Source organism: Xenia sp. Carnegie-2017, unplaced genomic scaffold, assembly GCF_021976095.1.
Source record: "Xenia sp. Carnegie-2017 unplaced genomic scaffold, XeniaSp_v1 HiC_scaffold_21, whole genome shotgun sequence".
In the NCBI taxonomy this organism is placed as follows: Eukaryota; Metazoa; Cnidaria; class Anthozoa; order Malacalcyonacea; family Xeniidae; genus Xenia; species Xenia sp. Carnegie-2017.
Genome location: NW_025813484.1, coordinates 4,338,219 through 4,340,339, shown reverse-complemented (window position 1 = coordinate 4,340,339; position 2,121 = coordinate 4,338,219). Strand labels below are relative to the sequence as shown.

Genomic DNA, 2,121 nt, shown 5'->3' with positions numbered 1-2,121 from the left:
GTTGATCAACTTTTGACATATTAAACATACGAAGTCCATTTGGCAAATGTTTTAAAAACCACTTTTTATGTGATCACAACACATGGAAAAAAACTTTGGAAAAGTCAATTGAATACCTTTTTTCCATTAAAACAAACTCTGGTGTTCCTCTGATCAAACATAGAAGAAATACATTTGTTCTCGGTTTTGTAGTAGCAGCATCGAGCATTAAAGAGTTGGCTCACATTCTCCTTACAAAGGAACATGATTCTTTCAAATACATTCTGACATACAAAATGTCCCAAGACCACCTTGAGCTGCTGTTTGCATGCATACGTGGTAAGAATGGCTTCAACAATAATCCAGATATTGTACAATTTAAGTCCAGTCTACGAAAAATTCTTTTAAGAAATTCCATCATTGGTTCCAAGCATGCAAACTGTTTGACTTTCGAAAATGAATCTGCTGGTTCTATTTTTTCATTAAAATGGAATAAAGAAATGCTCCAGCCTTTGAAGTAGAAGAGATGACACCAAAGGACACATAGTTTAGTTTCTGGATTAGAATCATGTTCACTGTCATCATACAAAGAAGCAATACTTGGATATATTGCTGGGTTTGTTGTAAAAAAGATAATCAATAGAATCACCTGTACTGAATGTGCAAGAGCTCTTTTGCTTAAGTCAAAAAATCATCATCAGTTCATGATCATAATTATTCACACTTCAAACTACTACAACTTTATCTTTAATCAGTTTGAAGAATCGTGGTGGTCTTGTTCCCTTCTAATGGTGTGACCAAAATAATATTTGCATCTGAAAGAGCTTTTCAAGTCCTCATTCATGAAACTCGTTCAAAAACAAAAATTTCCAGCAGGAGAAACTTGAAGACTATAATGGTTCATCTTATTAACCAAGAGCTTGCAGAAAAGAGCTTGTTTCCTGAACTCAACGAGCATGATGTTGATCACGAAGCAATAACTGAAGATCTACATTCATCACAGCTTATCAAACAGATCATTGAAAATACATCAATTTACGACTTTCGACCTATGGTAAGCAATATAATAAAGATATCCTCCACAAAAACAAAATTGGTGTTCGCCAGCAATCTACGAAGCTTGTTTTATTTCAAGGAATCTAGTCGACTTCGATGAACATCCACACCACAACCAAGGAAATGTAAATCCTAAAAATAATTAATAGTGGTTTATTGTAAATAGTGAAAATAAGCGCATTTTACAACGATGCAGTCATATTGTTAATAGATCTAAAATTATGTTGTTCAGGTAAAATAATTCATATAAACCGTAAACGTTGTGTTCAAATCAAAGTTCTGGATAGCTGTTATGCGATTTTGTCGCTTTTTTTCTGTAAATATGTTTTTGGTTTACGATAAAAAGCATAGAGAACAGCAAAGAAGATGTAAATTAATAAATACTCACGATTAGTAGTTCATACTTATGTAACTCTCAGCCTTTAGTTTATGGTCGCAAAATACACGTTAAGACCGCTCTATCTCAAGTATTTAAAAATTTTACACATTTTAACAATATTAAAGAAATTACTCACCATTTTTAATGCAACTTCAGTAGAACAGCATCATAAAAACGCTCTCAAAGTCGATTTCTCTCAGCACAGACTTAATGTTTTATATGCCGCCATTGTGCTTTTGCCACCTTTGCAAATGGCGGCCGCGTAGAAATTTGCCTCACTCATTACTATACAAATTTGGCTTGAGTCAGGTATCTAGTAGAATGGGTACTAGATCATTGCCCAACGGGCCGCATCTGGCCTGCGGGCCGTAGTTTGGAACCCTGCTGTAGACAATTGTCAAGACCTTTCGCCGAATTTCACTTAATTTCTTTGCCATTACGAAGACAGTAATTTTTCGATCAAAATTCTTATATACAGACATGACTAAAGCTTTATACATATTCTGTATTTAATATTTTAACACAAATGGTAGATTGTCACCAGAATATCTTAGTACATTTTGTAAGTTAGTAACATCCCGGATTGATCAATTAAATTGATCGTCGAAATTTTATCGAAAAATTTTAATGAGATTATGGAGTAACCAAGGATAATAGCCAAAGAGCGGCGCGGATATGGGCACGAGACCCCAGCGCTTAGCACGCAG

At 34.6% G+C, this 2,121-nt stretch overlaps 1 long non-coding RNA gene across 1 annotated transcript; it reads right to left on the bottom strand.

Moving 5' to 3' along the window:
• Positions 1–1,013: 1,013 nt before the first annotated feature.
• LOC124444017 lies at positions 1,014–1,631 on the bottom strand. Its single transcript, XR_006947796.1, has 2 exons — positions 1,551–1,631; positions 1,014–1,167 (listed from the first exon to the last, which is right to left on the bottom strand). It is a non-coding gene; the product is annotated as an uncharacterized LOC124444017 (long non-coding RNA).
• Positions 1,632–2,121: the final 490 nt, after the last annotated feature.